Below are 15,088 nucleotides of genomic sequence, written 5' to 3' on the forward strand. Positions count from 1 at the left end.
CTAGATTGTGTGAGAGTGGATGGCACACTTAGGCTACACTCCATTAGGAGCACATCCCCACCATCTTCACATGGCATCGTTCATGATTTTGTGGGCCATGCATCGATGGTGACTACTCACTATGTGAGATGGGAGAGTCGAGTGATCCTTGGTTGTTGCAGCAAGTGTTGAGGCCAGAACGAGGAGCATTACCGCCCACCGCTTTTGATCCTCTCACACTACTTGAGGGGACAGATCATGATTCTTTGACAAATATTTTGATAGTGGGTGATGTTTTTGTAGTCATTGCTGATGAGGAGGGCAATGAGGAGGGGGTGGACTAATACATTTTGAGGTGCACTAGGCCCAAGTGCACCCTTGAGTGTGATGTGTTTGATGATTATGGATTCTCATTTGATGCCCACAACATGATAGTGCAGGTCACTACTATGCACAGGGTCAAATGCACAAGGGAAGCATTGAGTTTGTGTAGTATGAGTCGAGAAAGGAGGTGATTATATACTCTCATCTAGTTCTTTTTGTGAAACTCACGCCTTAGTGAGTTAACAACAAGAACGGAGGCCCCCCACCATGGACCTTAGCCCAGCACGAGCATGTGAGCATCTTGGAGACCCTCAGAGCTAGAGAGTATGTGGATTGATATTGTATCATTATCCCTCTTATTTTTTGTATCTACTGCCCTTCATTGTGTATCTTTCTCTTAGTTTTTTTAATCTTCTACCCATATATAATTATGAGTTGGTTTTTTAGTTGTGCCCATATATTTTGTATCTTTCTATAATGGTTTGGGGTGAAACTTTGCGAGTGAGTGGGACATCACACTCATACGGCATGTGAGTGGGTCCATGGGGTATACTACCCCTCTACTCATCACAAAGTTTCACCACCATCGGACATCGTATGGGCGCGATTGTGTGTTGCCACCTACTATTTTTTGCATAGTACCTAAGGAGTCCCCAATGCAAAAAACAACAGGTTTGGGTGGGGCATCATTATCATACAGCATCTAATGTCGGTGAAACTTTGCGAGTGGATCCATGGGACTGGTACCCCTCTACTCGCAAAGTTTCACCACCATCGTGGGAGGAATGGTGTGCTACCACCTACTATTATTTCGCATAGTGCCCGAGGTTTCTTATGCAAAAAATAACGGGTTTGGGTGGGGCATCATTATCATATGGTGTCTAATGCGGGTGAAACTTTGCGAGCGGGTGCATGGGACTGCTACCTCTCTACTCGCAAAGTTTCACCACCATCGGCCACATGGGTGGGACAGTGTGTTGCCAACCACGCTAATGTTTTGCATAGTGCCCAAGGGGTCCCCTATGCAAAAAAATAGCGGGGTTTATGTGGGGCATATTTATTGTACGACGTTCGAATAGGGGTGAAACTTTGCAAGTGTTTCCATGGGGATGCTACCCCTCTACTTGTAAAGTTTCATAACCATCGGACATTGGATGGGCGGGGCGCGGTGTGCTACCACCCACTATTTTTCTGCATAGTGCCCAAGGGGTCCCCTATGCAAAAAATAGTGGGTTTGGGTGGGGCATCATTATCGTTACGAGGTTCAACGTGGGTGAAACTTTGTGAGAGGGTCCATGGGGTTGCTACCCCTCTACTTGCAAAGTTTCACCACCATCAGATACTGGATGGATGAGACTGTGTACTGCCACCTGCTATTTTTTTGCATAGTGCCCAAGGGGTCCCCTATGCAAAAAATAGCGAGTTTAGGTGGGATATCTTTATCATAAGGCATTTGATGCATGTGAAACTTTGAGAGCAGGTCCATGGAGCTACTCACAAAGTTTCACGACCATCAGACATCGGATGGGCAGGACGATGTATTGCCACCCGCTATTTTTTACATACTGGGCCTAGGGAGTCCCCTATGCAAAAAATAGCGGATTTGGGAGGGACATCATTATCATACATTGTTTGATGTGGGTGATACTTTACGAGTAGGTCCATGGGCTACTATCTCTCTACTTGCAAAGTTTCACCACCATCATCGGATGGGCGGGACAGTGTGCTACCACACTTGTTATTTTTTTGCATAGTGCCCAAGGGGCCCCCTATGCAAAAAATAACGGGTTTTGGTGGGGCATCATTATCATACAATGTCCGATGTGGGTGAAAATTTGCGAGTGGGTCCATGAGGTTGCTACCCCTCCACTTGAAAAGTTTCACCACCATTGCCACCCACTATTTTTTCACATAGTGCCCAAGGTTTCCCCTGTGTAAAAAATAGCGGGTTTGGGTGGGTCATCATTATCATACCTCATCCGATGATGCAGGTGAAACTTTGTGAGTGGGTCCATGCTACTTCTACCCCTCTACTTGCAAAGTTTCACCACCATCAGATACCAGATGGGCGGGATGGTCTGCTACCACCCACTATTTATTTTGCATAGTGCCCAAGGGGTCCCCTATGCAAAAAATAGCGAGCTTGGGTGGGGCATCAATATCGTATGGCGTCCAATGCGGGTGAAACTTTGCAAGCTAGTCCATGGGGTGCTACCCCTCTAATCACAAAGTTTCACCACCATCGATGCCGGATGGGTGGCACGGGGTATTTCCACCCCCTATTTTTTGGCATAGTGCTGAAGGGGTCCCCTATGCAAAAAATATCGGGTTTGGATAGAGCATCATTATCATACGAGGTCTAGTGTGCAGGTGAAAATTTACAAGAAAGTCCATGGGGTGCATGCTACCTATCTACTTGCAAAGTTTCACCACCACCATTGGACGTCGGATGGGCATGACGGTGTGTTGCCACCTGCTATTCTTTGCATAGTGCCCATAGGGTCCCATATGTAGAAAGTAGTGGTTTTGGGTGGGACATAATTACCGTACGACATCCAATGTGGGTAAAACTTTGCAAGTGGGTCCATGGAAATGCTACCCCTACACTCTCAAAGTTTCACCACCATCGAACATCAGATGGGCGAGACGGTTTGCTGCTACTTGCTATTTTTTCGCATAGTGCCTAAGGGGTCCCTTATGCAAAAAATAGCGGTTTGGATAGGGCATCATTATCATATAGCTTCTGATGTAGGTTAAACTTTGCGAGTAGGTCCATGGGGTTACTACCCCTGCACTCACATAGTTTCACCACTATCGTACCCCGGATGGGCGGCGGGACGGTGTGCTGCCACCCACTATTTTTTGCATACTGCCCAAGGGTCCCCTTGTTGGTGTCCGACCGACCCACCCAAAAGGTGGTTTGTGTAAGATTCCTCCCCCAACCCCTTTTTGATGTCTAGTATCTTCCCCTGTAATCAATCCCTCTTCAGAAATATAAAGACCTTGTTTCTAACTATTTTAACCTAGAGAGAGAAAATATTCTAGAGAGAGAATATTCAGATTTTGAATATTTTTGGATAGAAAAATATCTCTTCTAATTCAGATAAGTTTCCCTCAAACAGAAATTTAAAAAGAATTTTCCAATGTGCAATTGGAATTAATTGGAAATAGGTATAAAGAACCTTAGCCTAAGGGTCTAGATTTTCAAAAATCTTTAGACTATGGTCCAATTAAGGTTCCTATGGGCCAATAGCATCAATCCATGTGTAGGGAGGAGATAAATCTAAATTGTAAAAAGAAAATATCCAAAAATGAGTAAATGCTCACATGAGTGAAGAGTTGAAAATGTACAAGGTTTATTAGTAAAAAACTATGAGCAATATTAAAAATATGAGATATTTTGGGTATCCAAAAATGAGTAAATGCTCACATAAGATGAAGAGTTGAAAATGTACAAGGTTTATTAGTAAAAAACTATGAGCAATATTAAAATGATTCCATTATGACACATATGTAAGGAAGGGGAGTTCTTTAAAGGAGGTGCATATTTCACATAAGATGAAGAGTTGAAAATGTACAAGGTTTATTAGTAAAAAACTATGAGCAATATTAAAATGATTCCATTATGACACATATGTAAGGAAGGGGAGTTCTTTAAAGGAGGTGCATATTTCACATAAGATGAAGAGTTGAAAATGTACAAGGTTTATTAATAAAAAACTATGAGCAATATTAAAATGATTCCATTATGACACATATGTAAGGAAGGGGAGTTCTTTAAAGTTGGTGCATATTTCACATGCTTGAATAAGTTTTAAACTCATAAAAATTGAGATATTTTATCTCTCCTCTCTCCTCATTCAAGTCTAGTTCCAAAAAGTTAGCTTAACTGACCTAAAAATGGTCAAAAAGTGACCAAACTGACTTGAAAAATTCTAGAATCGGTTTGTTTGGTTAGGAGCTCAAATTTTCCTATAAATAGAACCCTTCCCTTGTTGAAATAAATATAATGTCTTATGCTTTGTTACTCTACTCCACCTAAGCCAAAATATATAATGTCTTATGCTTTGTTACTCTACTCCACCTAAGCCAAAATATATAGTGTCTTATGCTTTGTTACTCTACTCCACCTAAGCCAAAATATATAATGTCTTATGCTTTGTTACTCTACTCCACATAAGCCAAAATATATAGTGTCTTATGCTTTGTTACTCCACCTAAGCCAAGAACTGTGAATTCTTTAATAATTCACTAGTTTTTGACACTTCTCTCTTTCTTCAATCCCCATTGGTGGCTCCATCAACATACTAAACCAATTGATTGGTTGGGGGCCTCTACCGTGAATAAAGAATCAAGCAAATTATAAGGTAAGTATATTGAATTTTGATCTTTTCTATAATTTCTCAATGATTCTCTCTTCTCAACCCCTCTCAAGCTTGAGAAGCTTAATTGGTATGGTTTTTTAAATGCTATTGAAGTTAATTGGTGAATAGTAGTGAAGAGTTACATAATTTAATAAATGCTATTGTAGTTAATTTCCATTTATGTTTAAATTCTAATGGTTTTTATGTAATTTCTTTCTCTCACTCAACAAATGGTCATACTCATGACCCATTCTCAATCCAAATGAAGCTTTTCATAAAGCTTTTCCTTAATCCAAGTTTAAGCTATGCTTGAGGCCAAATTAATGGCTTTTTTCTATGCTTTTAGTTTATGCACATTGATGATTCAATCCATTATGGATTGATGATCCAATTAGAGACCATTCTAATTATTTCCTTAATGATAAGCTTTATCCCTTAGAAAAAATTGAGATTTATCAGTCATAGTAGCGGAGCTATGGCAAAATTTTTATAGAAATTACGCATAAAATAATTTCATTCAAAGCTTAAAAAGAGGACTTCCTACCATATTCTAGGAACTATCATCCTAGATTAATTAAAAGAATTTTATGATGCATGGAGATGTGGAGGTATGCATGTAGAAGTAGATGTCTAGATGAGGATATAAATGGAGATGTGGATGGATGCATGTAGATGTAGAGGTATAGATGTAGATGAGAATGGAGATGTGGATGTATGCATGTAGAAGTAGATGTATAGATGAGGATGTAAATGGAGATGTGGATGGGTGCATGTAGATGTAGATATATAGATGTAGATGTGAATGGAGATGTGGATGGATGCATGTAGATGTAGATGTATAGATGTGGATGTGAATGTGGAGGTGGATGTATGCACGTAGATGTAGATGTATGAAGGTGAATGTGAATGTGGATGTGGATGCATGAATGTGCATGTAGATGTGGATGTGAAAATAGATGTATGGATGTAGATATGGATGTATGGATGTGAATATATGATATGTGATGTGAAGGAATCTGAAGTGATGAGATGGAAAATGATGGGATGGGATGAGTATACATATAAATGGAATATGGAATAGGTAATGTAGATTAATGAGAGATAATGTGGAAAAATGAAAGTTAAAATAGAAATTATATTGTAAACTGTTTGTAAATGCTGTTTGTAAATGACTGTTTTATGTCAAGATTGCTGGGGAAGCATTGTGACCATCTTGTGATTAAGGTCGTGGAGACCTAAATGAAAAAGTTGCAACTGCTGAGACGGAGAGTCAATGAAGGACGTCTTGCGTAGCAAGGTCGGCCGAGGTCTTGACCAGCCTCTGTGCGATTAAAATGGTGAGCTTCCGGTACGGTGGATGAGGGGCCAAGGAAGCGGCCTATGAGTGAAGCGCTAGGTCACCTGCGAAGGATCCTAGAGGGTGCTGACCATACGGTGCTCGGGCTCTGGGTCGCCTAGGATACCCACGCGTGCGTCGAGGAAGATATTGGAACTGAGTTGGAGTTGTTTTCTGAAATCGGGCATGGATCTGGTTGATTGACCTTGCTGGTCTTGAATGGATGAGTCCATGGCTCTTTATATGGATCTGTTGGTTGATCTTGCTGATCTTCAACGAGAGTCCATCTTGATAAGTGATTATATTGCCGAGTATTATGGGCTAGGGATTAGGAAACGGCCCCTGTGTGGACAGGTGGTGAGCGTCCTAGTTGCCAATGATGCCATAGATACTCTGATGAAGGAATGATGGGAAAATTAAGAATCAACTGGATAAATTGGAAGATGGTGATCAGTGATACTATGGTTTTACTAAAGGATTGTTTTAAACTGGCTGAATATGTGAAAAGGCAATTTCATATTGGGTGTGTGAGTGGTGTGACTAGTTTTATTTTTACATGAACATCCGGCTAGGGGGCCTTGGAACTCTTTTCCTTGGTACCCGGGACAAAACCTAACCAAATTCTTAATTGGATCCCATCACTACAGTGGTTGGGCGGTTGGCTAACCCATGGGATCGGATGGGGTTAGGCTGGACTGATGGATCCGTAAATCGAGACTCAAACTTTTGTTTTTACGATAGATAAAATAAATCCCGGACAGTAACTGTTCTATGGATAGGAATCAACGGCTGTGCCTCTTGAATGGGGAAAAAAGCGTTGATCCCAATGATCCAAGTGCAAGTTTCTCCCTTGATCTGACCAAGTATCTTATAGATGTAATTGGATCAGCTCGATCAGAAATGATCTTGACTACGTTAGGGTAAAAAGTTATCCTGGTGGAATCGCCCGTGCTTTCCGATAAAGGAAGTTTTTCCGGGTTCGGTTTTGGAACAACCGACGGATTAGTCTCTTATCCGGATATCCGTGGGTGAGGCCCCGAATGTGGGACCCCTGTCCCGCGCGAGAAGTGCTACTTCCGCTGCTAGTATCCCGAATCTGTTGCTCGGTGGGAACAGGGATCTTACAGTTGGTATCAGAGCATTTGGTTAATAAAGATCAACTGAGAAGACAAATATATCAAAAATTTATCAAGAGACACAAAAAGATTATAATTGTGTGAGATAATTCATACAATTTGATATTCAAACTGAAATTCATAATTTGGTAATTGAGTCTTCAGATCGAAGTGCCGCAATTATATAGAATCCCTGACGTGCTTGAGGCCTAGACATGATAGTATTTACCTTAAAATTCCAAGGGCCGTGACTACCCGTATATACCGAGAGTATACTGCAGCTCTTTACTGACAGTATATACGAGTAAATCTAAGACTTGAAATTATAAGTGTTAATGCTATCCAGATGATGATTTTGAATGTGATTGATATGATTTTTAATTCTGTTTGAGAATTGATGAATTGATTTGGATTCTGATTGAAAATGCTGATTGAAAAATGTTGATTTTAAAAATTAGTTGAAATATAATGAAACCACAATGAGGGGAATGGGACGAGTCCTGGCCTGTGATGATATTCATAACTAGAAGGATGATAACGAATTCAGCAAATCACTATGAGATTAGTGGGTTGTGCTGTTAGATTGCTACTGTTAATACTTGACCGGTAGATCGAGTTAAGGGATGTCAAATTGAGAACTTACTTGACTGAAATTTCCGTGGAGGAATGTTCCGAAGGAAACTTTTCGGTCTAATGGACCATTATCATGTTAAAGATATGAATGATATAATCTGAATGAATTGTTATTTAATGATGAGTTCTATAAAAGGGATATTTATCCCAGTGTTCTGTTGGGTTGACCAGAATATAAGGAACCCCAGAATAAAATTGGATCTTAAGAAAAAGAGCTGTCCTCTACCTTGCGAGATGAGGACATCTCGCACTTTTTAAGTGGGGTAGAATGTAAGATTCCTCCCCAACCTTCGAAGTATACAGGAGTAAGAATCTTCCTTTCTGATCTTATAATTATTCCCTCTCTAAAATAAAAGAAGGTTTCTGTTTAAAAAAGGAAGACCCTTTCCCTAGAATACTTCTCAGGAGTCCCACCTGTTTTAAGGCTTTAGAACAATGAGTCCAGAAGTGAGAATCGGTGTTTTGGATACCAAGGTTTTGGTTTTCATTCGAGTACGGCCCAAAAGAAGTTCTTTATCTCTTGGGGAGTATAAGAAGTTATCTCCCAGATATTGTGACCCTTATATCTGAATTCAATGAAAGTAGGTGACTTAGCCTACAAGTTTCTTTTATCCCCTCATCTCAAAATTCTTAATGCCTTCTATAGAAAAATGTGTCAAACACAAATCATGGAAAGACGGTAAAACTTCAGTGACAAGTTACCGTTGGCTTCTAGGTTACGCTAGCTCCTTCCTTTATATAAGTCGTAACTTTTACTTGTCGCCACAGTAATCTTACTCCCATCAATCTCCTTTCTTTCCTAATCTCCTTCATGGCTTGGCAACAGGAATTAGTTTTATCCCTGATGATTTCTCACCTTCAAGACGCAAGAGAGTCTGTGAAGAAAGACTTTATAGAACAGTATGAGCGCTCACTTTTTCCTCACCTAGGAACTTCTGTAGCGCAGACCAAATGGCGGACCTATCAAAACATAACTAGGGTAACACCCTGGGGTCAGCAGCACTTTCGTAACAATGTCCGCTTGGCCATGGTTATTAAAGCTTTGGGTTTGGGTCCCCGATACTACTGCGTCATGAGATCAAGGCATCTTGGGTTTTCTGAGCGGGTCTTCTTACTGGCGTGTTTTCTTCCTCATGAGAAGATATGCCTTTACCCCGTTTTTGGCTTGCCTCTCAGAGGTCCTTTTGTTAGATCACCTCATACCACTGAGATAGGTGCGGCAATAACCAGCAGAATCATTCCCATAGATGAGTTACCCTATACTTGTGCAGCTTGTGAGGACTGCTTTTGTGACCATATGATGGACGGGCTTATGGAAGTGTAAAGAGTTCTTCTATCTTTACTGTATAAGTTCCGTGAATGAATAAAGTTTAAATATTGTTCTTATTTTGAATCTTGCTCTCTTTAAGACTTTTCTTGATGGTTAATCGTGATTAAAATTTTCTCTAAGTCTCATATTCGTGCATCTTGCGAAATTATCCCAGGTTGCGAGATGAGGACATCTCGCGTTTTTTAAGTGGGGTAGAATGTAAGATTCCTCCCCCAACCCCTTTTTGATGTCTAGTATCTTCCCCTGTAATCAATCCCTCTTCAGAAATATAAAGACCTTGTTTCTAACTATTTTAACCTAGAGAGAGAAAATATTCTAGAGAGAGAATATTCAGATTTTGAATATTTTTGGATAGAAAAATATCTTTTATAATTCAGATGAGTTTCCCTCAAACAGAAATTTAAAAAGAATTTTCCAATGTGCAATTGGAATTAATTGGAAATAGGTATAAAGAACCTTAGCCTAAGGGTCTAGATTTTCAGAAATCTTTAGACTATGGTCCAATTAAGGTTCCTATGGGCCAATAGCATCAATCCATGTGTAGGGAGGAGATAAATCCAAATTGTAAAAAGAAAATACCCAAAAATGAGTAAATGCTCACATGAGTGAAGAGTTGAAAATGTACAAGGTTTATTAGTAAAAAACTATGAGCAATATTAAAAATATGAGATATTTTGGGTAGCCAAAAATGAGTAAATGCTCACATAAGATGAAGAGTTGAAAATGTACAAGGTTTATTAGTAAAAAACTATGAGCAATATTAAAATGATTCCATTATGACACATATGTAAGGAAGGGGAGTTCTTTAAAGGAGGTGCATATTTCACATAAGATGAAGAGTTGAAAATGTACAAGGTTTATTAGTAAAAAACTATGAGCAATATTAAAATGATTCCATTATGACACATATGTAAGGAAGGGGAGTTCTTTAAAGGAGGTGCATATTTCACATAAGATGAAGAGTTGAAAATGTACAAGGTTTATTAATAAAAAACTATGAGCAATATTAAAATGATTCCATTATGACACATATGTAAGGAAGGGGAGTTCTTTAAAGTTAGTGCATATTTCACATGCTTGAATAAGTTTTAAACTCATAAAAATTGAGATATTTTATCTCTCCTCTCTCCTCATTCAAGTCTAGTTTTAAAAAGTTAGCTTAACTGACCTAAAAATGGTCAAAAAGTGACCAAACTGACTTGGAAAATTCTAGAATCGGTTTGTTTGGTTAGGAGCTCAAATTTTCCTATAAATAGAAGCCTTCCCTTGTTGAAAAAAATATAATGTCTTATGCTTTGTTACTCTACTCCACCTAAGCCAAAATATATAATGTCTTATGCTTTGTTACTCTACTCCACCTAAGCCAAAATATATAGTGTCTTATGCTTTGTTACTCTACTCCACCTAAGCCAAAATATATAATGTCTTATGCTTTGTTACTCTACTCCACCTAAGCCAAAATATATAGTGTCTTATGCTTTGTTACTCCACCTAAGCCAAGAACTGTGAATTCTTTAATAATTCACTAGTTTTTGACACTTCTCTCTTTCTCCAATCCCCATTGGTGGCTCCATCAACATACTAAACCAATTGATTGGTTGGGGGCCTCTACCGTGAATAAAGAATCAAGCAAATTATAAGGTAAGTATATTGAATTTTGATCTTTTCTATAATTTCTCAATGATTCTCTCTTCTCAACCCCTCTCAAGCTTGAGAAGCTTAATTGGTATGGTTTTTTAAATGCTATTGAAGTTAATTGGTGAATAGTAGTGAAGAGTTACATAATTTAATAAATGCTATTGAAGTTAATTTCCATTTATGTTTAAATTCTAATGGTTTTTATGTAATTTCTTTCTCTCACTCAAGAAATGGTCATACTCATGACCCATTCTCAATCCAAATGAAGCTTTTCATAAAGCTTTTCCTTAATCCAAGTTTAAGCTATGCTTGAGGCCAAATTAATGGCTTTTTTCTATGCTTTTAGTTTATGCACATTGATGATTCAATCCATTATGGATTGATGATCCAATTAGAGACCATTCTAATTATTTCCTTAATGATAAGCTTTATCCCTTAGAAAAAATTGAGATTTATCAGTCATAGTAACGGAGCTATGGCAAAATTTTTATAGAAATTACGCATAAAATAATTTCATTCAAAGCTTAAAAAGAGGACTTCTTACCATATTCTAGGAACTATCATCCTAGATTAATTAAAAGAATTTTATGATGCATGGAGATGTGGAGGTATGCATGTAGAAGTAGATGTCTAGATGAGGATATAAATGGAGATGTGGATGGATGCATGTAGATGTAGAGGTATAGATGTAGATGAGAATGGAGATGTGGATGTATGCATGTAGAAGTAGATGTATAGATGAGGATGTAAATGGAGATGTGGATGGGTGCATGTAGATGTAGATATATAGATATAGATGTGAATGGAGATGTGGATGGATGCATGTAGATGTAGATGTATAGATGTGGATGTGAATGTGGAGGTGGATGTATGCACGTAGATGTAGATGTATGAAGGTGAATGTGAATGTGGATGTGGATGCATGAATGTGCATGTAGATGTGGATGTGAAAATAGATGTATGGATGTAGATATGGATGTATGGATGTGAATATATGATATGTGATGTGAAGGAATCTGAAGTGATGAGATGGAAAATGATGGGATGGGATGAGTATACATATAAATGGAATATGGAATAAGTAATGTAGATTAATGAGGGATAATGTGGAAAAATGAAAGTTAAAATAGAAATTGTATTGTAAACTGTTTGTAAATGCTGTTTGTAAATGACTGTTTTATGTCAAGATTGCTGGGGAAGCATTGTGACCATCTTGTGATTAAGGTCGTGGAGACCTAAATGAAAAAGTTGCAACTGCTGACGGAGAGTCAATGAAGGACGTCTCGCGTAGCAAGGTCGGCCGAGGTCTTGACCAGCCTCTGTGCGATTAAAATGGTGAGCTTTCGGTACGGTGGATGAGGGGCCAAGGAAGCGGCCTATGAGTGAAGCGCTAGGTCACCTGCGAAGGATCCTAAAGGGTGCTGACCATACGGTGCTCGGGCTTTGGGTCGCCTAGGATACCCACGCGTGCGTCGAGGAAGATATTGGAACTGAGTTGGAGTTGTTTTCTGAAATCGGGCATGGATCTGGTTGATTGACCTTGCTGGTCTTGAATGGATGAGTCCATGGCTCTTTATATGGATCTGTTGGTTGATCTTGCTGATCTTCAACGAGAGTCCATCTTGATAAGTGATTATATTGCCGAGTATTATGGGCTAGGGATTAGGAAACGGCCCCTGTGTGGACAGGTGGTGAGCGTCCTAGTTGCCAATGATGCCATAGATACTCTGATGAAGGAATGATGAGAAAATTAAGAATCTTGACAATACCCACTCCAATGTACTCTTCTGACATAATTAATCAAGTCTATCTTGTTAATGACACTCCTACTTGACATTACAAATTTGAATGTACTCTTTTAACATAATTAATCAAGAGCCTTTTGTTCGATGCATTATTTTCAAAAAACAATACAATGTATACTATTTTCCAAGACACATTACTTGAGTTAGAATAGAACAGTTGAAAACATTACATTACAAAAAAGGATTTCTCATTACGTAATCTTGTACAGAGTCTTTTGATTTGTACAATCCATCTAAATATGGAATCAATTGTTCTTCCAAGTAAACATCATCTGCATTACCTTCGAAAGGAATAGGTGATATCCATGCTCCCATGGGATTGTACAATCCATCTAAATATGGAATCAATTGTTCTTCCAAGTAAACATCATCTGCATTACCTTCGAAAGGAATAGGTGATATCCATGCTCCCATGGGATTGTACATAGCCTTCTCAGGGGTATCATAAATTAATAATGTATTTGTGGGATTATATGGGTGTTGGATATCCACATAGCACTTCATAAGTAAGGGTATCCTAGGATTTTTGGGATGAAAAACACATGGGTAAATGTAACAGTGTCTTTGGTTATTTACGAAATACAATTCTGTTTCCTCAATCTTAGATTCTCTTAAAACTAGTGTGACAAGAGGCCTCAAATTATGCATCATCATTGAGGACCATATGGCTAATCTAAAGTGCTTAGTTACAAAGTTGATAAATTGATACAGTTTGAGCCTTAGCAACAACGACATGCATTTCTCTGACTTTGTAATTCCCTGTAGCACTTGGTCCAAAGCTCTTGGGCTATCTTTTGAGCAACAATCCATTAACATCCAAGATAATAAGCCTCCTCAGTGTCTAGAACCATTATTGACATGATTCTAATCAGTATGAATATGATTGAAGCTTATAATCATTGTTAAGGGACAAAAACAGCTAATAGAAACAATTCTTAAAATTCAGTTGGTTACATTACATCAGGTAAATTAGGCTTGGGATCTTCATCAAGCTTGGGATCCTCACTAGCCTTGGCATCCTCTCATCGGACTTAGGTTCTATATTGTTTGCCTCCCTACTAGGTCCCGCCTCGGCCTCTGTAGTCTGCTTCTCGTCTGTTTTCTCTTCAGGCTTTGGCTCTGCCTCTTCAGCTTGCTCTACCTCATCAGCCTTGGGATGTTCAATGTCAACCTCCACATTGGACCTTGGTTCTGCCTCTATGTGCTCGAGGGCTTTGCCTCATCCCCTATAGCCTGAAGGAGCACCTGGACGTCTACAGGATCGGGGAATTTCGGCTAGTTTTCCTCAGACATCTCTGTGCTATTCTTTAGTATTAATCATATCATGGTCACTTTTTAGTACCTCTCCACATAGTTACTATCATAATTCTGTAATTGCGGTCTGAAAATCAAAATCCACAATGTGAGACCGCAAATCTAGCTAAATCTATGGTTACCCAATGATTCTTCCACACTTACCTTTGGACATCAAGGGATTCATGGAGAAGAGACTATGGAGAATATATTCTTCATGTATCATCGATCTCCATCCACAGGAGTGTGAGTCTCCTTGCTTGGTCACTTGAACAGGCTTGACCTTTGATTTGTATAGTTCATTGTCTCCATATAGGGAACCAAGAACATGAAGAAGCCTTTTTATACACCTGCATAATAAATAAGCCTTCATAATAAGATACATTGCCAGCTTCAAGGAGCCATAGATACTAGAGAAAGGTGATTTGAATGTTTACTTATAGGCCTAACTCAGGATGTGATCTTGGTACTGAATTAAGAGTCCACATGATTCTCTTATCCAATTCTATAACGGTAAGGCTCCAATGGTTCCTGTAAAAGTAGAAATATCTAAAACTAAGGCATCCCCTATCTATTAGATGTATATAACTAACAAGATAGAGGAGTAACATACCCTAATTTGTATGGAAAAATTAATATGGTAACCTCCAGCATGTTCAAATAGGTGAACAACTTTTGAATCTCTTGCTCTGGGAAGTACTCCTTCGTAGTAGTGGTGCCAGCTGAGATTTGAGGATAAACACCTCAGGGTGGCTCTCATGTGGAAGCTAGCACTTTATTAAACTACAAAAACAAGGGTAACTCATTGAGGAAAAAGGGAAGAACTAAAGACACAACTACCATCGCATCAGAAAATGCAATTCGAATACCTACTTTAAACAGATGTATAAGATAGTATCTGTGATCTGTGATGTCCTCTCCATCAAAGTTCTGACATCGACGATGTCAAGAGAGAGTTGTCGCTCACCATATTCCATATTCACGAAGACAAAAATGCCCCTCTGCAAGCTCCTTAGTATCTCCAAGTTGACTGACTCCAACTCTTCTATTTCTTTGATGTACTATTTGTGGAGATTCTTTGGGTTCGATTTTACTTGTTGACCCTTGTCTTTTCTTGCCTTCTGCTCTTCCTCCCATCTCGCATCTTGTTCTGCCGCCCTGGCTCTTGTGTTAATATCATGTGTAATATCTACAATTTTTTATTTTATCCTAAGGAGATCTTGCTGATGGAATCATGACTGAGGATGTTTTTCATTTTTGGGTGTGTAATC

This window comes from Cibotium barometz, chromosome 46 (genome assembly GCF_041138505.1).
Source record: "Cibotium barometz isolate CiBa-2024 chromosome 46, ASM4113850v1, whole genome shotgun sequence".
Taxonomy (NCBI): Eukaryota; Viridiplantae; Streptophyta; class Polypodiopsida; order Cyatheales; family Cibotiaceae; genus Cibotium; species Cibotium barometz.